Source organism: Furipterus horrens, unplaced genomic scaffold (genome assembly GCF_987537825.1).
Source record: "Furipterus horrens unplaced genomic scaffold, mFurHor1.1.pri manual_scaffold_5, whole genome shotgun sequence".
NCBI classification, from domain to species: domain Eukaryota; kingdom Metazoa; phylum Chordata; class Mammalia; order Chiroptera; family Furipteridae; genus Furipterus; species Furipterus horrens.
In genome coordinates, this window is record NW_028327175.1 from 116,476,579 (window position 1) to 116,500,032 (window position 23,454).

The 23,454-nt window shown below is 43.7% G+C and overlaps 1 pseudogene; it reads left to right on the forward strand.

Annotated features, from left to right (window-relative positions):
- Positions 1-254: 254 nt before the first annotated feature.
- On the forward strand, positions 255-13,055 carry ZSCAN32 (zinc finger and SCAN domain containing 32; annotated as a pseudogene).
- The last annotated feature ends 10,399 nt before the right edge of the window (positions 13,056-23,454 follow it).

Consider the following 23,454-nt stretch of genomic DNA (forward strand, 5'->3'; position numbering starts at 1 on the left):
TGTTGCTTGTGGGTTGGGCACTGTCCCGCAAACTGAAGTCTAGACAGTTCTATTCCCAGCCAGGGCACATGCCTGGGTTGCAGGCCAGGTCCCCAGCTGGGGGCGTGCAAGAAGGAACCCATTGATGTTTCTCTCACATCCGTGTTTCTCTCCCCCTCTTCTTCCCTTCCTCTCTCTCTAAAAATAAATAAAATCTTTATAAAAAAGAAACTAGCATTTATCACTCAATCACATAAAGTGCGGGATGTACGAAAATGTGTAAGGTAAGGGGGAGTACAGGTTCTAGTCCTGGCCTTGCTGCTGAGGAGCTATGCTATGTGATGCTCCGTTTTTTTGGTAAAAAGGACAGTTAACATTCTTCTGTTTCTGGCCCCTACTGCCACACTGAAATGTAAATATAAACGAAGGCAGTTCAAGTTCTTTGGAAGAACGGCAACCTGAATCAGTTTTTTTAAGTTTTGTTTTTGTTTTTGTTTTTAACTCCTGTAAGCAGGCCTACTTCTTTGGTGGAAGAGAAATGGAATGTTGAGTGAAACATAATTGCAGATAGTTCCAGTCTTACATCATCCCAATTCAGCAATTCACAGGAAATTCAGAACTTCTCTCACCCTACCTATATGTAAAATCTCAGAAAAGAATTTTGACAGGTCCAGCCTTTCTCAGGTGCCCACTCCAGGGGTAGGGAGAAGGGAACTGTAATGATGAATAGCCCCACCAGAGCCAATGGAATAGAGAGGGAGTCTTTCAAAGAGGAAGATGCTGCTGCTATTAGAAGTGGGGATGGAATGCTGGGGAGGAGAGCAACATACAGCAAACCACAACAGTCATTTATCATCTACATTGTATGTGATGGTGATGGTAGTGGGGAGGGTGTCACAGTAATAAAGAGGTTGCTGGAGAGGCACTCACATACTATTAAGAGGTGACAATCGGGAAGGTGTGTCTAGGCTTTTTAAGGGTGGGAAAGGGCAAGGACAAGACCCAGACATGGGGACCATGAGAAGGAACAGCTAGACTACACTGAGGAGTTTGAGGAATCCCTTAGCAGAGAGGAATCTGTCTGGGAGAAAACTTTTTTGATAGTGCTAGTGCTTTGGATCATTGGCTTGGATCATGGAGGGAGTAAAGGAAAAGGATAGAAATAAATCACAAGAAGCAGAGGGAAGGAATATGGAATAGTTTTATGCTATAATTTTTCCATTCTCCCTTCAAAGTTGGGCCCTTTTCAAATGATTGTGCACATCTGTGTCACTCTCATGTCTCTGATTCCTTTCATTGATATCCAGGAGAACTGCTTCCAGTGATATGAAAAGAGATGGAATCTGATCCTCAGGGTGGAAGTGGCAACCAGTGAGCTATATAGTGAAGTGAATGATGGCTGTAACAGAGTCCCCAAGCACACCCATCACCAAGCAAGGAATCCTCACAGGGACAGAAATTGCTCTTCATAGCAACCGCCTTGACTACAAAGCTTCCTGCCAGTACTTCAGGCAGTTCTGCTGTTGGGAGGTAACTGGCCCCCATGAAGCTTTTAGCACACTCTTGGAACTCAGTTGTCATTGGCTGAGGCCTAAGACCCACTCAAAAGAGCTAATTCTGGAGCTGCTGGTTTTGGAGTAGTTTCTCAGCATCTTGCCAGAGAATATCCAGACCTGAGTGAAGAAGCAGTGTCCAGAAAATGATAAGGAAGCTGTGCTTCTGGTTGAGGGTATACAGAGAGAACCTGGGCAATAGGTGAGAGAAGGAAGTCAGAATCTTCTGGTTTTGATTATAAGAAGTTGGAGTAAGGAGCACAGGAATCTAGTTACTGGAGAGGTATTTAGCTGAGAAAGTCACACTAGCTCTATGCCATTCACCAAAGTACTAGCTAGCTTGAGTTGGTCCTATGCCTTTAATCTATGGGAAGAATTTTGCATTTGCTAAAATAACTTAGATGTTCGTGTATTAAGTGAATGTTTAGAGTCTTTAACAAATTGACTTTGAGTGACAATGATATGCCAGATATTAGGGATTTTATTTTATTTTTTACTTATTTTGTTATCCACATCCAAGGATATGCTTATTGATTTTAGAGAGATAGGGAACTGAACCCGCAACCCAGGCATATGCCCTGACTGGGAATCAAACCTACCACTCCTTGGTCCATGGGACCACATTCCAATCAACTCAGCCACACTGGCCAGGGCAATATTCGGGATTTTACAATGAACAAGACAGGCATGGTCCCAGGCAAGGTCCCAGGCCTGCTGGATCCTGCATTCTATGGTGGAAACACAATATGCAAATGAATGAAAATACTTACGGATAAGTGGTCTGAAGGAATTAGCAAGGTGATCTGGTAGAGAATGACTGTGGGGGAGTCATATAGTGGGGCAATGTCCTCAGAGGGGACGTTTATGCTGAGACCTGAGAAGGAGCTGGTTGAGCCTAGAGCTAATAGGACAGTCCTGCAGCCCCCAGCGCACAGCACACTCCAAGAGCTTCAGCTGAGGAGGACTTCCATGTTTGTTAAAGAAGGGAAGGTTTGTGGCTAGAACTTCAGAATCAAGGAGAAAAATGGTGTAAGAGAAAAGAGAGGGGAAGGCAGGGGCCGTGTCCGGTAGAGCCTTTCAGGCTGTGAAAGAGGGGTTTGGATTTTATTCTACGTGCAGTGGGAAGCCACTGAAGGATATTAACAGGGACAGATATGATGTTACATTTTTAAAAGATCTACTGGATTCTTTGTAGAAAGAAAATGGATTAGAGGGTACAGCAGCAGAGAGGATGCAGGGCAGACTGTTAAGCTGCGATGATAGTAGTCCAGACAGGCCGGAAAATACAGAGATAGAATGAGGAGTAAAGTAAGGGATCTTTTGAAAGTAGAATGGTTTGCACTTGGTCATGTATGAATTTGTGGGGAGAGGAAGTGGTAGTAACACTGAGACCACAGGAGCTTTCTAAAGTGGAAGCAGACATTCTCACTTTCAACAAATGTATATCACTTTAAGCACTTCTGGTGTGTCAGGCTTCATACTAGGTCCTTTCATATTAATGATCTTAACCAAGTGATTTAGACCAAATTCTATTCATTTTTATTATTATTTTACAGTGGTCCTGAGAACATTTCTCATCTGCTTCCCTATGTGTCATGTTCTTCTTTTAAAAAAAAATAATTTTATTTATTTATTTTTAGAGAGAGGGGAAGGGAGTGAGAAAAGAGAGGGAGACAAGCATCAATGTGTGGTGGCTTCTCATGTGCCCCCAACTGGGGACCCCACCCACAACCCAGGCATGAGCCCTGACTGGGAATCAATCCCCTGACCCTTTGTTCGCAGGCTAGCCCTCAGTCCACTGAACCACACCAGCCAGGGCTCATGTTCTTTTCTTAGGAGTTGTAAAGTCCAGCTTGGGCAGGAATGTGTACTGACAGATGATGGGGTCTACTCTCAGGTCCTGGATCCTGGGAAGGACTTGAAAGTGCTCTCGAGGAGATAGCCCCTTTGGGAGCAGCCAGAGAATCACTGAGATCCCCCCTAAAACGGGGTTCATCCAGAGGAACAGACTTTGAACGTCATGGAGCTCACACCGAGGCCACAGGAACAGTCAAGAGGTAAGCAGAAGGCTGCGCCCTCACCTGAGGTGGGGTAGGAACAGTCATCTGTGGGAAATGCAGGTCTGAGCTTGTGTTTGCCCCCTGGGTTCCAGATTAAATGCCTTTGAAATACACCTAAAAACAAGATTTCAAATCAGCTGATGGTAATAGCATAAAAATAGGGTGGTCATCCGTAACGTGTTAGCCAAATTCTCTTTTATTACAATTTAATTCTATTATTTTGGAATCAGTTGTATTAAGGTGAACATGTTTACCATGATCTTCTGCATAGCAGTTCTTTATGTACTTAAAATTGAATAAATCGCCTGCCCTATCCAGCTTAATCTCTTTCAAAATACATTCCTCCTATTATTTTTGCCTTTCTTCCAAAGCTCTATTTTTTGTTTTTACTTGTCTCAACTTTTTCAGAACAAATTTAATTAAAGAAAAATTTTCTTAATTTAGGTGAAATTCACATAACATAAAATTAGCCATTTTTTAAAAAGATTTTATGTCTTTATTTTTAGAGAGAGAGGAAAGGAAGGAGAAAGAGAGGGAGAGAAACATGTGTGAGAGAAACACAGTTCAGTTGCCTCTCACATGCCCCCACCTAGGGACCTGGCCCACAAACCAGGTGTGTGCCCTGACTGGGAATCAAACTTGTGACCTTCTGGTTCACAGGTTGGTGCTCAATCACTGAGCCACACCAACCAGGGTTAAATTAGCCATTTTCAAGTGAACAATTCAGTGGCATTTAGTACATTAAATATGTTATACACTCACTACCTCTGTCTGGTTCCAAAACATTTTATTCTCCCACAAGGAAATGCTATACCCTTAAGCAGTTGCTTTTCATTGTCTCTCTATGGATTTGCCTGTTCTGGACATTTCACAGGAATGGACTCCTATAATACATGACCTTTTGTGTCTGGCCTCTTTCATTTAGCATGTTTTCAGCATATATTACTACTTCATTCCTTTTTATGGCCAACTAATATTCCACTGCATGTATACAGCAAGGCTCTTCCCATGATGCACTCTGACTCCCTACATTTCTAGATAGCCTAAAGACCACTGCTGCTTTTTCTGCTTAATTGAAACCTGCCATTACAGGTTGCTAAATAAACTTTAAAAGCTAGCTCATTTTTATATAACTCAGATCCTGGAGGAAAACTTGGTATCTTCATAGTATTTGAATTGGCAAGCATCTGTTGATGAAATTGATAATTGTCTAAGAGGTTTATTTGCTTTTGTATTTTTTAAGTGAAGTAAATATTCTCTTTGTCACTTAGCATTTATTTCCTTTTAATCCTTGGGAAATCTGTGTTTTCTAGTGTGTGATTTCTGAAGCTGTGGCATCTGTGAGTAAAGGGGGGGCAGGACTCACTGTGTTCCAAGTCTGCTCCCTTCTCTCACCGTTCCCACAGACCACTCAGATCCTAAGTGTCGTAACTCCCAAATGTCTTCTGAAGGTCCATTAGTGAGTCATCAAATGAACCATTTCCTCTGTAGACTTCTTGAAGGTGGGGATCTGGGAAAGAATACATTATCTTGGTTTGAAATAAAAGGTTTGAGTTACTATCGTATTTTAAGAGTATTTGGTTATCTTTACTATCTGGCTATGAGACATTCCCTCCCTCCCTCCCTCCCCCTCCCTCCCCCCTCCACATCCTCCCTCCTCCCTCCCCCCTTCCCTCCCTCCCCCTTCCTCCCTCCTCCTTCCCTCCTCCCCCAATTATTAAATTTTATTTTATTTTTGAATTTAGAGAGACGGGAAAGGAGGGAGAATGAGAGGGAGAGAAACCCACAACCTAGGCACATGCCCCGACCAGGAATCAAACCAACAACCTTTCAGTTTGTGGGACAACGCCCGACCAACTGAGTCATACCAGCTAGGGCAGCCCCCTCCCATCATTATTGTCTCAAAATTTTTCTTTCTATAATATGCAGATGTCTTTTTGGAATTTAAAAAGAAACAACACCTTTTCTAGCCAGACTGCCTTTGCTCTGAGAAATCACTCAGAGAACAGTCTAGGACTTCACACCATGTTTACTGATAAAAAGGAGGAAAAGGGATTAGAGATAAAAGGAAAACTCACCGTCTGCCTCAGGGACTTCTAGAGACAAGGAAGGACAAGATGGAAAAAAAAGAGAAAGGACAGGAGAGAGAAAAACTCCCAATCTATCTCTAAAGCCCGTAGAAAACTTATGCTTATGTGTGCACAGGCACTGTCTCAACTCGATTCCGAACATACATTACAGTTAGGGTGAGTTTGTCCATCAACATATTCAACAGGTTATTTACATCTCCCCACTTTTCCCCAGTCAATATGTCGTGCTAGGTCCATCATCATTTCTTCTGGGAAGGAGCAAAGTCCAATTTCTTATGGGAGAAGCTGGGACCTAGGTTAATTTGCATATGGTTCATTTGCATAAGTCAAAAGTCCAGGTGGGCAGTCCAGCTGCTGCCATGTTTTGACAGAGAAAGAAGGGAAAGTGTAGGCAGCACAGATGCCCCAAAGGAACTGGGCTGGAGGGAGGAGCCTTTCGGATGAGATGAGCCACAGTGCTCGGAGCTTGCACAGCCGCGGTAGAAGCCACACTCCCTCCCGGCAGTCGCGCTGAGCGGACTGCCATGTTCTGACAACTTCCAGACTTTCTGATTCAGCACATTTGAGGTGGGGACCAGGAATATGCCTTTGTGACAGGTCCCCAGGTACTGGTGATGCTATTGGCCCAGGGACTCCACTCGGAGACTTGAGTTATGTGGAAGCTCTCTAATAGTGGATGTTTCTCCCCCAGCCTGCCTTACTCCATGGGCTGCCAGGAACTGTCCCTAAAAGAGGGGTCTTTAAGACCAGGATACTGGTGCTGTGCTCTGTACCTCTGAGACCCAGGTGAGCTGTGGTTGACATTTTTTCTCTCTTTAAGTTTCCATTTCACCTTATACTGATTTTCACTCTAAAACTCATTCTTTCCAGAGATGTTAGGAAGACATTTATGTAGTCCACTGAGCTTGTCCTGGGTTGTTTTCTTATTCTGTCCACTCTGACATCTTCATGGCTGCATACCTACCCCCATCCTTCCCTCAGAGGCCTGACCTCCCTTGTCTTGCTTTACTTCTGAGCTGATGACTGTGGTGCTACCTCTGCCCCACTCCAGGCTAGAGCAGTGCTATTTGGTCAGTAGCAGCAGACTCCAGTGTTATTACAGGGGCCTGTCATGTGTGAGGACTGAACTGTATCCCTATGTCAGGGAGGACAGATGCACGTTGGATCTATACAGAAGTGCAGGGGTGTTATGTAGAAGAATGACAGAAACGTCTTGCTAGTTAAGAATCCACATTCCTGGTTGGTCCAGAGTGGATGTGTTCAGTTGTTCAGAGAGAAAGAGTCCAAAAGAACCTGAAAAGGAAGAAGACGAAGGCAGTTGGGAATGTGTTAGGTAGAGGGAAAGAAGGAAATAAACAGGAAAATACTGAGAGCAGGCAAGAGACAGAGAGAAAAAGAAGATACAGAGAAAGGAAGACCCAGAGAGACAGACACACACAGAAAGGAAGACACAGGGAGGGACACAAAACAGAGACTGAAAGAAAAGGAAAGTAATGGAGTCAAGGGTCTCTTGACAGGGATGGACAGCATATGAGAACAGTGAGCAAGAACAAGGGAGGAGGCATGAGAAAGAAAGCAGTGGGGACAGAGAGTGTGAGGAGGTCAGTGGCAAGAGGGGGAGAAAAGACAGCAAGAGAAACACAGAGCAGGAGACAGCAGTCAGTGAGGCACAGGCTGCAATGAACAGGTGAAGGATGAACATGTGCTCACACACACAGCTGTGATGTCCTGAGTGGCAGAGGAACTGAACAAAACAACCCAATCATCAGAGTCCACTTCCATGCCCAGGCACTTCAAGAAGCACCAAGAGCCCTTTGCTGGTTTCAGGACTGATAACTTCCCTTCTTCAAATCAGTTTTGCCCCATGTGGGCTGCTCCTCTTTTGAGAAGCCTCCCTGACTATCAGATTCAGAGACATGCTCTGCGGCTGGCTTTGGCCTTGATATCTCCTCCCTGCTTCCTTACATGCAGGGTTTCCCATTCATGGTCCAAATGTCATCTCTGGGCTGAATCAGAGTAAATACACAGAGACCCCAGATATTCACTACAGCAGATTGAAGAAAAGTTCTAAGAGTTCCACAACTGAGACTGGAGTTGAAGCCCATGAAACACTAGCAAAGGAGAAAGAAAAAATAAAGGATGATGCAAAACAGCCAGACTTGGCATATGGGAAAGTAGCAGGTGCACCCTTGGCCACTAATGAAACCAGAACTGTCTGTTTTCAGTGAGCCTCGATTTTACAAGAAAGTCCAAGTGTACCAGCAGAGCAGTCAACTATATGGGGAAGTGACTGAGCTCTTCTGTGAACATTTCTGCCAGACTCTGGAGCAGTGTCAAATGTAGTTCAGAAGCTTCCAGGCCAGTTGTTGTCAAGGAAAAAGAGGCAACAGCCCAGAGCCCTGTGCCTCTCAGGAGGAGATGAAAGCTCTGCTGGCCTTCCAGGGCTCCTACAGTTCTCCTGGGAGCTTAGAAGACAAGGCTTTTGAAACCAAGGCCCAATCCAAGGCCCAGGGAAGCAGAAGGAGGTAGGGTATGAGGACACAGTGGAAGGCACAGACACCTATAAATCAGACAGCAAGCAGTCAGTCTTAGAAACTGGAGGCCCTGGCATGACAGCCTGCTTCAGAGACACTTGAGTGAGGACCTTTCTGCAAATATGTCCTGGTACTGATTCCCTATCAGAGAAGGAAAACTCTGACTCCAAAAAACCTCCGCTGCCTTGCGGCATACCTCTTCAGGGGAAAGGCTAAGGGAGTAAACCCCGACAGAAAATCCGGAGCCGGAGTCCCTAAGGCGGTTTGACATTGTAGTCAACACCGGCAACTCCTGCGGCGCACCTGAAGCCAAGCTGTATTGACTCCGTCTTTCCCTTGGACCCTTCAGCTGCGAAGAGAGGGGGGGTCTGCTGCATGGGCAACAGCAGACCCTCCATATCACCCTGCCCAGGCTCTGTAGCTTCAGCGTCATCGCAAGATGTCGATTCAACACGGGAGGAGACAGATACGATGTCACTCCCGAGTCGGACTGCACAGCCATTCTCGGCGGTGCAGATAGACTCTTAAGAAGCTACACCATCGTCTCTCGAGACGGACGGCTGCCGACGACGACTGATTCCCTGTAAGTAAATTGCTCCCCCACAGTGGGCCTTGTCCCCCAGCTATAAATTGAAGATGGTTCCTGTTCCCTCACTGTTCAGGGTACATTAGAATAAAAGCTATAGTGGATGTCCAATGTAAAGCCATTCATTTGGTCAGGTGCATGTTCTGTATAGGGGAAGCTAGTACCTAAACACTTATGTTGTCTGGGAATTCAAGGGATTTTGTTTTGAGTTGTGAAATTGGAAGGACAAAGCCAGGTATGTTACTGTCACCAAAGTAATGAATTGTCTGAGTAGGTGTTATATCTAGATTTTGTCAATAGAACATAAAAGAATGAAGGTGATGTTGGCCAAGGGAATGAGTATTATATTCTCTGTTGAAGGTGGGTAATGTCCTAGTAGGAGCTACTGTGTGAATTCAAAAGGTTGTCATTGCAGCTGCATGGTAATGGAGCAGAATAAGAATGATCAAGTGTACAGGGGCAGAGCGTGGGTTTCATTTTTAGTTTGGGCTCCCAGGGTAGTCCACATTGAGAAAATGACATTTTAACAGAGACTAGAAGGAGAAGCAGTGAGCCATGTGATTCTCTGGGGGAAGAGTGTAACAGACAGAGAATAGCCAATGCAAAGGTTCTGAGGCTGGAGGAGAGCCTGGGCAGGGAGGCCACTGTGATCTACTGCAGATTGAGAGAAGATGAGAGTAATAATGAGATCCATCAATCAGATCACTAGCACAGTGCTATTGGAAGTGATGTGAACTGAAAATGACAGTAACCATTTAGAAATTTTTATAGCAGTTTGACACTGCTATACTATTCAACTGAATTTTTATTTTATTTTTTAATAAATGTTTTTTTTTATCTATCACTTGCGAATTACTAAGAAAGACCTATGAAAGGACTTTGACTTTTTGAGTTATAAGGAGGTAGCCTTGCAGTGTCCTGAGCAGAGGAGTAGTAGTTTTAAATAACTTTGAATATTTCAATTTATTAGGCATTTAAATCTACTTAAACATTTGTGTTGCATTTATGGTACAGGCTTTTACAAGACTGGACTTATTGAAGGTGGATCTGTGTCATATTGATATTTGGCATTTCTCAGAAACTAGCACTTAAGGCACTCAATACATGTTAGTTGAATTAAATGAAAAAGAGGAGGGACCATGTTGACTGCTAGGTTGAGAACAGAGTATAGGAGCTCAAGAGTAGAATCAAGACCAGGAAGGCAGCTATGGCGAATTCCAGGATGGAGATAATGGTGGCTCAGAGGAGAGTAGACTAGAAGGGGTGATGATAGAGGTTGTGTGCCCTTCAGAGCACCACCACCAGATGTAATCAGAATGTGCTTGCTGAGCCCTCACTAACTGGCTGAGATGGGGACCCCTTAAGAGGGATGCTGGGACTCAGCTGGGTGCAGACATGTGTGCGGAGGGATCTTGTATCACCAGCCAGCCTGAACTGCTCTTTTCAGATATTAACTGCTTATTCTAACCTTGGGATAGTAACTGATGTAGTTTCTTGCTCCTACAAGGATGACAGATAACAGATGGAGATGGGTAGAAGAGATGGTACTCAGACATCAGAAGTGGGTGGGAGTAGACAGACGTCTCCTATAACCAGCTCTTCTCTGAATCTTTGCTTCCCTCCAAGACTTGCCTACTCACTATGTCCTCTTATGTGGTCACACCCACTCAAGGAGTCCCACCAGTTTGGAGAAACGCAAGTGCTGCCCTCAAGGAAAGTGAGTGGGATTCAGGATGATTAAAGAGAAATAAAAAGCTCAGCTTTGGTAAATACAGTATTCCCCCACTTATCGTGGGTATTACGTTCTAGACCCTCCCGCGATAGGTGAAAATCCGTGAAGGAGGAATCTTACATTTATTTTAGAATTTATATATATTTTAAGGCTTTATAAACCCTTCCCACACACTTATAAACCTTTCCCAGTCCCTTATTAACCTTTCCCACTCCCTTATTAACATTTTCCACACTTTTATAAACATTGCTTATGTTCTTAAACATATTCTACACTCTTAAACCTACTTAACTTTAACAACATACATATACAGTACTGCAAAATCCCGTGATATAGTGAAAAATCCGCGATAAATAATTAACTATAATATTTTTAAAAATACCGCAATACAGTGAGGCTGCGATAAGTCAACTGCAATATAGAGAAGGACTACTGTACACTACAATCTTTCTCCGTTGGAGAGGATGGTTTGTCTACTGTGTGATGGTAGCCAGTTGTGACACAGTTTGAAAAACTTGTATGTTGGGCTGCTAAAAACCTGCATCGAGGTGTCCAGTCCTTTCTGATCTGACCCCTGTGTTCTTTGTCCCATGGTGCAGGTATGCACTGAGGCGATGAGACCAAGACACTCCTGGCCATGCTCAGTAATTCTGTTTCCTAACTCCAGAGCCATCAGCAGAACACTCAGATCTACAGGCTGTGAGGGAATAAATCCAGGAGCAGGGTTTTCTGGGGACCCTAGAGCAGTGTCACACCAAGTTCAAAAGCCTACAGCCACGTTAACTGCAGTGAGGAGAGGTCGTGTGCCTAAGCTGTGTATCTTTCATGAGGGAATGGATGCCCTTTCAAGCTCCTCTGCACCTCCTGTGGCAAGGGATGCTGTTTCTTGCCAAGAGGGAAGTGACATGGAGTCTGGAGAGCTGAGTCAGCAGAACAGGGAGTCCATAGAGGTTGGAGAAGGTACCACTGTGGATGGTATAGCCAGGGATGAAAAGGACTTCAGGGTTCCCAGCCAGGAAGTTAGGTGAGCTGACCTTCCAGTCCTGTTTCCAAACAGACCTGTAAGACTTTTGGCTCTGATGGTCAAAGGATGGAAAGTACACTTAGGGTTGTTTCCGCTCCTGGCCTTATCTTCTTCTTGATGAATGACCATATACAGGTCAGAGAGCTTCGCTTTTCATGTAGTTTAAGGATTATTTCCCTTGCATTTTAGAGCCCCGATTTTGCATTTGCTGGTCTCTCTCAGAGTCCATATCATTTTTCTCATGGAGTTTCACTTCTTTTGCTTCCTTAGATTGCCCAGTTAGGCCAGCCCAGACTTTCTCCACTTCCTTCCTTTCATAGCCCAAGTCTGTGCTTGCCAGAGACTCAGAAACTCGCTTTATTCTTGTTTCAGCTGCTCAAACTTGGGGTGGCCTTTTATGGCTCAGCTCCCATAAGCTAAGCCAGTCAAGTATTGAGAGTACACCTGTAGATGGATTGAAAGTTGACACAGAGCTTAATTCTTTGCTTCAGTTTTGTCATTGTGTCAGAACATCCAAAAAGTTACAGAATAAGAGAAAAATAGGGAAGTGTACGGTATATTTACCAGTGACCACAAGTCTGGAGCTAAAAAGTACTGCAATTGGGAAAAAAAATTAGCCTTTCATTAGCAGAAGATTGAGGCACATGAAGAATTACAATTAGGTATTTCTTCTTTATGGTAATGTAATTGTAACTGTTTCCTTATTCCATTGCTTTCCTTCTCCAGAGTCCAATGTTATTTTATTCTTTCAGGTTTTGAGATGAAGAAGGGTGTTCAAAAAGAAACCTGAAATGGGATGGTTCAGAAGAAGTAGAAATGAAAATGGCTTCACGGAGAAAGTCTAGCAGAGAATTTTTTGGCACTCTGAGCTGAAAACAGGCTGGGAAGGTGAGCTAGCATCAAGAAAGCAACATAGACATTGTCCAGGGGAGAGTGAGGAGACAGCCCCATCCCAGGAGAGGATGAGTCACCAGAGACTTTGACTGAGGAGAAGCCCTGGACACATCTCTTTGTGTGGGAGAAAATGCTCTCAGAGTTCTCCTTCCTCTTATTACCAGCAAGTCCCTGAACTCGAAAAGGCTTCTAAATATCATGAATGTGGGAAAAGCTTTAGCTGAGGTTCTTACCTTGTTCGGCATCAGAGAATCCACACAGCAGAGAAGGCTCACAAGTGCAGTAAATGTGAACAAGGACTCAGGGGGTGCTCCAACCTCACTGCCCACCTGAGAACTCACACAGGGGAGAGACCATACCAGTGTGGGGAATGTGGGAAAAGCTTCAACCAGACCTCCAGTCTTGTTGTCCACCAGAGGACCCTCACTAGGGAGAAAGAAGCCTTATCAGCGCACTGTCTGTGGGAAGAGATTCAACAACAGTTCCCAGTTTAGCACTCACCAGCGAGTCCACACTGGGGAAAAGCCATACAAGTGCCTTCAGAGTGAGAAAAGCTCCACCATTGGGATACACATTAAAGTGATTCATCAGAAGAAGGAATAGATGTTCTGAGTTTGTAGAAAACCAGACACAGCCAACTCTCCTTAGGTCAGCATGTTTTTCTTAGAGCTTCCTTCTGCTGTGGAGAGTTCTACTAGCCAGTCCCTAGCTTAGCAGTAAACTTCTCGACCACTGGATCTCAAGAACCATGGCCAGGAATAGAAATCAGCCTATGGAAGTAGAACCTACTTTCTATTTCTGCCTGGAACTCACAGTCCTGTCTCACTGTGGATTTCCATTTTGCTTTGTAGGGGAAAAGGCTATAATATCCGTAATTCCTGCCAGGAAACTAGAGTATCCTTGTTCTGGACAAAAAATACATGCCTATTGGCCTGAGAACTGTTTCTGGGCCACATCAGAGAAGTAATTCTCCCCCCGCCCCCTTCTGGGGAGCACATCTAGAATTTTAACAGTCTGGATCTATTCTAAAGCAATAATTGACCTTTATGTATTTACTTTTATATACTACTGCTACCTTCTGGCAGATCACTACTCTGCAATGGAGTCCCCACCAAAAAGGGAACAAAGAAAAGGAAGAATAGGTTAAGCCATTTGGTAATATTAAATCCAAGTGACCCAATCTTTTTTTCCCCTAATTTTTAGAGAAGGGAAGGGAGGAAGAGAGGGAGAGAAACATCAATGTGTGGTTGCCTCTTACGCACCCCCTACTGGGGACTGGCCTGTAACCCAGGCATGTGCCCTGACGTGGAACTGGCAACCCTCTGGTTCTTAGGCAGGTGCTCAATCTGCTGAGTCACACCAGCCAGGGTGAGATCCAATCTTATGGCAAGTGTAATATCTAGGTTAATTTTGTAGGATTTTTCACTTTATCATCAATTCAACCCACTTTCTGGTTTCTTCTCTCTTACTGAGTTTTTAATAGTTTATAAGCACTACTATTTATGATGAAAGGCATTTCTCTCTCCACCTCCCTGGTCATTGGTTGTAGTTTCCTCAATTAGAAACTTTATACTCATATTGAAGCCTGCTTCAGGGTAGTAAGACATACAAAGACAGAATAAAGGGCAGGAAATGGGAAGGGAGGAATAGATTTGGTTGGAAAGGGTTTGCACTATCACCAAGAATGGAGATCATAGCTGTAAGAAAAATGCAGGGACTGCGTGAGGCCTGACTGCAGATGAAAAGAAGGCTGGGTATAAAAAGAAGTAGAACAAAAATTAAAATTTACCAATTTAAAATAAGGCATAAATATTTAAGCTGCTGTGAAATACCCATGTATATAAAGTGGCAGAAGGTTGGTACATTGTCCATGATCCTTGGCCTGTGCACATGTGCTATTAGTACCTTGGCTAAGCCATGGTGAAAAGTAAGAATGACATGGTCTCGGCCTTTCTCAGGTATTAAATACGAGCAAAGAATGATGCATATTCTACTTCAAAGAGAAAAAATTATTTTCTAAATTTGGGGGAAGAAGATGTAGCAAAGCAGGACAGAAGAATATATTTCAGTGTTTCCCCAATTTGAGCCTTGCTGGAACCACCCCCCATTTCCCTGCACACAGTCTCCTTGAGCATGGCCCTTATGACAAACTATGCAGGTCAGTTCCCAGAGCCACATACTTAATGCAAAAATCAGCATCTTCCAAAATCCTGGGCAAGGGCAAAGAGTTGGGCTTGAACGTGACCTGTTTGGGACAACTTGACTTCATTGGAGATTTATGGTCCAGAAGAGGGATGAAGCCCAAAGTGAAATGATTATTGAAGGGCTTTGCATACCAGCTCAAAGAAATTGGAATTTATAAATGAGGAGAGCCAGTGAAACTCAAGGAAAATTCTAAGGAAGTGGCGATACCATCACCCCCAACCAAGTTCCTGGTTTCTCTATCTAAACAGTTTTTACAAGCTTATAAATATTACTATTTCTGATGAAAACAAAAGTGTATTTCCCTCCACTCTCTTGGCCTATAGTTGCAGTTTTGTCAGTTAGAAACTTTATACTCATGTAACTGCCTGCAGGGTCCTGAAGAGGATCTAAGTGTAGAACCTGCTTCAGGGTAGTAGGAACATGCAGAGAAGGAATAAGGGCCAAGAAATAGGGAGAGTAGGAACAGAATTTTGTGGGAAGGGTTTGAACTCATCATGATGGGAGATCATAGGCATAAGGAAGATACAGGGACTGGAGAAGGCTGTGGCTGCAGGTGAAAGGGAGAGTGTGAGGAGCACTAGGAACCAAAATTAAAACCTGCTGATCTGGAACAAGGCATAGATATATCAGCTTTTATGAAATCTCCATAAATAAAACAGTGGTAAAAGATGGGTATGTTATACATAGTTTTGGAGCCTTACAGGCAAGGTGTTAGTACCTTGGCTAAACTATGGTGAAAAGCAAGTGACATGGTCTCTGACTGATTTTTCTTTTTCTTTTTTAGGAATTATATATGAGTAAAGAAGAATACATTGTTCCTGAAATACAAAAATATATTTTTTTCTAAATTTGGACGGAAGAAGGAAAAGTAAAGACAGGAGAGAAGAATATACTTCAGTGTTTCCCCAGTTTGAGCCTTGCTGGGGCCACCTCACGTTTCGCTGCACACAGCCTCTGTGAGCATAGCCAGTTCCCAGGGTCACATACTACTTATTGTACATACTCTGCAGAGGCAAAAATGAACATCTTCCAAAATCCTAGGCAAAGGCAAAGAATTGGGCTTGAATGTGACCTGTTTCAGACAGCCTGATTTCATTGGAGGTTCTTGGTGGGGAAGGAGATAGCCTGTGGGATGGTTATATTATTGAAGGGCTTTGGATATGAACTCCAAGAAGTTAGATTTGATAAATGAGCAGAGCCAGTGAAAGTAAATGAAAATGCTAAGGAAGTATCTACTCAATGAGGCCTTTCTATCAGGATTCTCCCACTCATGGGTTTGCAATGGCCAGGGAAACTGTGATGCAACTGTTGACCTCCTTGCAGTTTTAGGTTGCCTCTACCCTTCAAATTGCTTTATTCTTGAGTGTGCTGGGCAGAAAAAGGAACACAATACTAGAGGTCGTAATCCTTGCCCATGAACTATTCTGGATGGTCTGCAATAGACAGGTAAGAATTAGGGAATTCATTCATTTAAAAAATATCTGATTGGTACCATACCAGTTATTGTAGTAGGAACTAGATACAAAGAAGTGAACAAAGACACTGTATCTTCTAGAACCATCTTCATTGGACCCCTTAGAATTACCAATGCCAGTCAAGCAGCACCACCTAGCCACCAACTCCCCAAGATCTGAATGCCAGCTCAGCAGGGCCTCTCTTCCAAGTTTCCAAGTTCTGATAAACAAAAACTTTTTCCTGTATTCTCCCAACCCCATGTGTGGAAGTTGCTTTTTATAGTTATAATCTGTTACCTTACTGTCTATTTCCCATTACCCAACACAGCCTGTTACTGCAATACCCACTTGAGAATGAATGTGAAGTAGGCAGCACCCCCAAGTCTACAGGGTTCTTCAGATGTGTAACATTACTCTTTGGTTTGGTTTAGCCCTTCAGAGTTTCATTAAAAAGCCAGGTGTTTCCCCCTGTAAATTACCAGGGCTTTTAATATGCTTTCTTTACTTCCCTCCTTCACTGAAACATTTTAACCAGTTGATCAAATTTTTCAATTGATACTATCCCTTTTTTCCAAAAATTCCTAACCACTTCCCATAGACTGGATTAGATATTCTCACTATACACAGAACTGTAGGACTAAGCCTATTGATTGCCATATTTTTCACACATCTATTGTGGTTCCTCAGCCTAAGGTGGTATATGGGTGGTCACAGCCAAAGCAAGAGCTGGACCTCTAAAACCTCTTTACTCTACTTTCCTTTCTTCTTGCCACCTCTTCTATGCCTCTCCTGTAAGGGAATGCCTTACCAGTTGGTTTAGGAAGAGTCCAGGATTTCTGGTATCTTGAACTAGGGTGCCATTTTATTGCTCACTTTATCTCATGAATCCTCACTTTCACTGTTATCAGGTCCAGGCTCCCTGCAACCCTGTTACTCATCCTTGGCTTGGCTTCTGGGTAAAAACAAGAGAAAGATTGAGCATTCTTTACTTGTGGAGAACATAAGACATTATCAAGGAACCTCACCACTCCCTGTAGTAGGGTAGTTAGCCTGAAAAATTTTGAAGATGTGATTGCCCCACTCTGGCATCTGGAAGAAGCTGTGCTCCTGAAGCTGCTTGGGCAATCCCTATTCACTTGGCCATTCTAGTGGCACCTATTGGGATTACTGAGAATTGCAATTTAAATTTGGGTTTCCTGGTAGCTCCGATTCATACCTGCTCTCATATGTTAAGTCACTTGCATAGTGACTAGAGTAAAAGAACTGGATTTTAACATGGGTCAAGTCAATTTGAAAATCTTTACTTACTTGTCTCTCACACTCAACAATCTTTCTGGCTAACAATTGCATGATATCTCAGAGCAGAGACCTTACACTGTATGTTAATACCACCAGAGCAGTATTGTTTATGGCATATATTTATAAGATTAATGTCTATCATCCCCTAAAAAGAATATAAGGTTCTTGTAGAACTGAGAATTTGATTTGTTCATTGCTGAATCACAAGATCTCAAATAGTGTCTGGTGCTAAATAAATATTTAGCAAATGAATAAGCAAGTGAAAATATATGAGGAAGACTGGGGTCATGAGGCCCGATGAATTGACATCATATCGAGTACTTAAGCATTCTAAAGAATACCAAAGGATACTAAGAGTGGTCTTTGGATCTGACACTGTTTCTGGTCCAATTTCACTACTTCCATTCCAGGGCAGGATTTCTTAATCTGGGTGTGTGTCCTGTGCATCTGGGTGTTTAACTGCATCCTTGGCCTCCACCTACTGGATCTCATTAGCATCCCCCAGTGGTGACAACACAATTGCCTCCAGACACTGCCAAAGGTCTTTGAGAAGCAAAATTGCCTGTGATTGAGAACCCCTTGTCTAGGAACGTAACATTAGACTAGGCTGACAAGAGTCTTCTATCTGTTCACCTGGTCTTCCTACAGAGCAGATCTGGACTTCTTGACAAATCTAATCCAATTGTGTAACTACTCTGCTCAAAAGCCTTCGAGACATTCCATTGCTACTGAAATAAGCCAAGATCTCAAGCTTGCAAAGCTCTCCCTTGCATTTAAGTCTCAACCTATCTCAGTCTCATTGCCCATTACCCTACTGACATCCTATAATCCAGCACAAGTGAACTTGTTCCAGGTCCTAGACCAGGCTCTGTGCTTTCCAGCCTTAGTGCCCTTGCCCACTAAACTTTTCCTGCCTAGAATACTCTTTCCACAAGGCCAATTCATTCTATTTATACTGAACACAGAGGCTGTGAGTCTGCATCCCTCCCAACCAGGAGAGGGAGGGCACCTAAGCCTATATATTAGAAATGTAGACATAAGGGCTTCCAGTCAAGATGGAGGCATAAGTGGACATGCTTCACCCCCTCGCTAAACCGTTAGAAGGATTACAACTAACTCAAAATAAACAAATAAACAAAAAAACACCCAGAACTCCCAGAAAACCAAACTGGTTGGAAGTCCAACAACCAAGGATTTAAAGAAGCCAATTTCATCCAGATGGGTAGGAGGGACGGAGGTAGGGAGCTGAGGTGGAGAGGAGGTGGTGTGGTAGTGGCGAGGCAGCAGCAGCAGCCAGCTGAATGGGCAGTCCCACATTCACATGTGGTGGGTAAAAATTGGGAGGGACACCTGGGGAGCAAGTAATCCCAGCCCCAGACCAGACCTCATGGCCCAGGGTTGTGTGCCAGGAAAATAAAGCCTCATAACTCTGGCTATAAAAACCAGTGGGGGTTGGGGCTGTGGAATAAACTGCCAGTCTCTCAGGAGAGTGCGTTTAAAGGATCCACACAGTCCTAGAACTTACACAAACCCACCCACTCTGGCAGCACCTAGAGGGGCAGCAGAATCATATGGGAAGTGGGTAAAGGAACTGGAAGTAGAGTGAATGCCAGGCAAGCCACCAGCAGCCAGACAGCGGCATTGTCCCCTCTCCAACCCCCCACCCCCAATACACAGAGCCACAAAGCAGTGAAGTGGGTTGCTCCACCCAGGTGATTACCTGAGGCTCTGCCCCATACAATGTAACAGGTGTGCCAAGACAAGGGGTCAAAGTAGCTGTACCTAATACACAGAAACAAACACAGGAAGGCTGCCAAACCCAGGAGATATGTAAATGTGGCTCAAATGAAAGAACAAAACCAAACCTCAGAAAAAGAACCAAACAAAACAGATCAACCTATCAGATGCAGAGTTCAAAATACTGGTGATAAGGATGCTCAAAGAACTGATGGAGAATGATAGAAACATAAGGGAAGAAATGAAGGCTACACTAAGCAAAATGAAGAAAAATCCACAGGGAACCAACAGTGGAGGGAAGAAAGCCAGGGTTCAAATCAGTGATTTGGAACATAAGAAAGAAATAAAGTCAACCAGTACAGAATGAAGAAATCGTCGGCAGCCGTCCGTCTCGAGAGACGATGGTGTAGCTTCTTAAGAGTCTATCTGCACCGCCGAGAATAGCTGTGCAGTCCGACTCGGGAGTGACACGGTATCTGTCTCCTCCCGTGTTGAATCGACATCTTACGATGACGCTGGAGTGTCCTCTCCAGTGAAGCTGAAGCTACAGAGCCTGGGCAGGGTGATATGGAGGGTCTGCTGTTGCCCATGCAGCAGACCCCCCCTCTCTTCGCAGCTGAAGGGTCCAAGGGAAAGACGGAGTCAATACAGCTTGGCTTCAGGTGCGCCGCAGGAGTTGCCGGTGTTGACTACAACGTCAAACCGCCTTAGGGACTCCGGCTCCGGATTTTCTGTCGGGGTTTACTCCCTTAGCCTTTCCCCTGAAGAGGTATGCCGCAAGGCAGCGGAGGTTTTTTGGAGTCAGAGTTTTCCTTCTCTGATGTGCCCTGACTGGAAGATCGAACCAGCGACACTTAGCTCGCAGGCCGACGCTCAATCCACTGAGCCAAACCAGTCAGGGTTGGAATGAAGAAATAAGAATTCAAAAAAACAAGGAGAGAATAAGAAGACTCTGGGACATCTCTAAAAGGGCCAACACCCAAATCATAAGGAAGAGCAAGAAATTGAAAACTTATTAGAAAAAATAATGAAAGAAAACTTTCCTAATCTGGCAAAGGAAATAGACATACAAGTCCAGGAAGCACAGAGTCCCAAACAAGTTGGACCCAAAGGTTAAAGATAAACAGAGAATCTTAAAAGCAGCAAGAGAAAAGCAGAGAGCTACCTACAAAGGAGTTCCCATAAGACTGTCATCTGATTTCTCAAAAGAAACTTTGCAGGCAAGAAGAGACTGGCAAGAAGTATTCAAAGTGATGAAAAGCAAGCACCTACAATCAAGATTACTGTACCCAGCAAAGCTATCATTTAGAATGGAAGGGCAGATAAAGTGCTTCCAGACAAGGTAAAGCTAAAGGAGTTCATTATTGCAAACCATTATTATAGGAAATGTTAAAGGGGCTTAATTAAGAAAAAGAAGATCAAAACTATGAACATTAAAATGACAACAAACTCACAACTATAAACAACTGAATCTAAAAATCAAAAACAAAAACTAAGCAAACAAGTAGACCAGGAACAGAATTATAGACATGGAGATCATTCGGAGGGTTATCAGCAGAGAGGGGGGAGGGGGAGAATGAGGAAAAGGTACAGGGATTAAGAAGCATAATTGGTAGGTACAAAATAGGGGGATGTTAAGAACAGTAGAGGACAAAAGATAAATACCATATGGTCTCACCTAATACAGGAAACTAATGAACAAAACAAACTAACAGGCAAAATAGAACCAGAGGCAGGAAAACAAGGAACAGACTGATAATGACCAGGGGCATGGGGTTAGGGGGGGCATGGAAAGTGGGGAAAAAGGGGAAATGTTTAGTCAATGAACTAGTATGAATGACCCATATCCACGGACAACAGGGCAGGGATTGACTGTGGGTGGGGGTAGGTAGGGGAGAGCAATGGGGGGAAATGGGACAACTGTAACAGAAAAATAATAAAAATAAAAAGAATAATTAAAAAAAAAAGAATAGTAGAGGAGATGGAGACGTCAAAGAACTTATATGTACAACCCATAGACATGAACTAAGGGGGTGGATTGCTGGAGGGAAGCAGAGTACTGGGCAGAGGGGGGCAGAGGGGAAAAATTGGGACAACTTTAATAGCATAATCAATAAAATATACTTTAAAATGTAGAAACAAAACATTTTAAGTTATCAAGGAGAACACCATCAAAGAAGGCCAAGATGAGGGCTGCTAACGCCACTGCTACCACCTTCTCGAAGCCTCCTAATGCTTTGTACTCTTTGGCTCTGTCTGTAAACCTGTCTCAGGACATCTTACCTCATGCCACCTAATACCAGGATTTGTTTCTGGTGGGTTTTTCTATTTAACCAGATTGGGATCTCTTTGAGGGCAAGGGGCATCCCTTAATTTTCTTTGTGTTCCCACTGCCTAGCACAAGTGTGCACAAGGGTGCACAAGGATGCAATAGGGCCTTAGTGAATGAGTGTTTTACTAGCATGAATCTCAAGGGCAAGAGGCTCAGAGCCTTTCAAAGGAGTCATCACCTGGGAACTGAACAGCAGGGCCCTAATGGACACCAGGGCAGACATGCCCTGGTTCCCACACCTCCCAAGAGAGAGAAAGAGGTGCTGTGGCCCATCACCACTCTGAGTCACCAGAGGGGAAAGACTGAGGGCCAAGCCGCAGCGATAAGCGGCCATCTAGACAGTAAAAGCCAGTCTCACATTTTCACACCACCATACAGGCCAACTTTTCCAAACTGTAAGATCAGAATCTGCCCCTGGGCCAGATGCATGCGCAAGGCACAAGTCCGAAGTCTGAAAAAAGGTGCAGGTCCCAGAACTGCTATGCAAAAGGACTGCCTTCCACACTCGCTTCCGCCTTCCTTTCATTGACAGCACTCCTTGCCAAACAGGGAATAGCATCCACGAATGGTCACTGAGACCAAAACTGCTGTTGAGAGTGATCAGCCCTAGATCTGGGCATTTGTTAATATATCCTATTATTTTATTGGTGTTCTGCTTGCCGAATGCTTCCACTTCTGTTACTTGGATGGGTCCTCAGAACATTCCTAGTTGGGCTTACACTGAGTTACAGGTGCAACAATAATGAAAGAAATGTAATGCTTGTGTGCTTATCAAAGTTCTAAACACATACATACTAATTCATCTTCACAAGTCTTATGAAGTCAATATTATCATTTTCATCCTCCAGACAAGGAACCTGAGACAAAATTTAAGTGTCTAATGTCAGAAGCGAGACTAAAACTCATTACTAACCCAATGTTTTATCCCTAATTCTTAGTAATATTGCATAGGTGCCACAAAAACATTCTCACTTAAAAATAGTCTCGCCATCTTTTACCTCAAAAACTACACTCCCTGTGAGAGGAAATTATTAGTGTATAGATCTTTTTGGACCTTAATCTGTAATTTTGCCCATTTACTGTATCTTAAAGTTTTTGTTTCAATATAGTGACCTCATCTTTAAAAACAAAACAAAACAAACAACAACAACAAAAACTGCTCTGCCCTGGCTGGGTGGCTCAGTTGGCTGGAGTGTCCTCCAGTACACCAGAAGGTTGCGAGTTCAATTCCTGGTCTGGGCACATATCTAGGTTGTGTGTTTGATCCCTGATCTGGCATGTACAGTAGGCACAATATTTCTCTCATATCGATGTTGCTCTCTTTTTCTTTCTCTCTCTCAAATCAATAAATATACAATGACATCTGTCCAGCCATGTAATATGAAAAATAGAGACATTTACTGAAGAAGATACAAGACACAAGAAACACTGCATATAGGACAATGATGCCTCAGTCCCTTTCAAAGTAGGCACCATGGGACCTCACACAGTTCTCCCAATTGCCATCAGCTGCCCTGTTGTATTTTCCTGAAACTCATCAACAGTCTGAAATTTCTTCCCTTTCAAAGGTGATTTTAGTTTTGGAAAAAGCCAGAAGTAACAGGATGCCAAATCTGGGTTGCAGGGGGGCTGAGTCACCTGGATGTTTTGATGTTTTGCCAAAAAACGCTGCACAAGATGTGATGCATGAGCAGGCATGTTGTTGTGAGGAAGCTGCCAATCACCAGTTGCCCATAGCATGGTCGTTTTTGTCGTATTGCCTCTCTCAACTGCCGAAGAACTATTCCTTATTATTTGGGCTGGAGGAGCATACTCATGATGGACAACACCTTCGCAATCAAAAAATACAGTTAACATGGTCTTGATCTTGCTGTGACTTTGCCACATTTTCTTTGGGAATGGAGAGCCAGGCAACTTCCATTGGGATGACTGGGCCTTCATTTCCAGATCATAGCTGGAGACCCATGATTCATCT